The sequence below is a fragment of the Limulus polyphemus genome, unplaced genomic scaffold, assembly GCF_000517525.1.
Source record: "Limulus polyphemus unplaced genomic scaffold, Limulus_polyphemus-2.1.2 Scaffold5677, whole genome shotgun sequence".
Classification (NCBI taxonomy): domain Eukaryota; kingdom Metazoa; phylum Arthropoda; class Merostomata; order Xiphosura; family Limulidae; genus Limulus; species Limulus polyphemus.
The window spans coordinates 34,991-35,518 of record NW_013671287.1 but is presented as its reverse complement, the minus strand read 5'-3'; positions in this window follow the sequence as shown (position 1 = coordinate 35,518).

Genomic DNA, 528 nt, shown 5'->3' with positions numbered 1-528 from the left:
AGCATGTTTCTAAAGGAATCAAAGGAGTTGTAGCATGTTTCTAAAGGAATCAAAGGAGTTGTAGCATGTTTCTAAAGGAATCAAAGGAGTTGTAGCATGTTTCTAAAGGAATCAAAGGAACTGTAGCATGTTTCTAAAGGAAACAAAGGAACTGTAGCATATTTCTAAAGGAAACAAAAAACTGTAGCATGTTTCTAAAGGAAACAAAGAAGCTGTAGCATATTTCTAAAGGAAACAAAGAAGCTATAGTATGTTTCTAAAGGAAACAAAGGAACTGTAGCATGTTTCTAAATGAAACAAAGGAACTGTAGCATGTTTCTAAAGGAAACTAAGAAACTGTAGCATGTTTCTAAAGGAAACAAAGAAACTGTAGCATGTTTCTACAGGAAACAAAGAAATTGTAGCATGTTTCTAAAGGAATCAAAGGAGCTGTATCGTATTTCTAAAGAAACTGTGAAATGTGTCTGAAGGAAGTAAGGGAACAAAAAATTTTCTTTAATGGTAAAAATATGAAAAATGGAAATATAC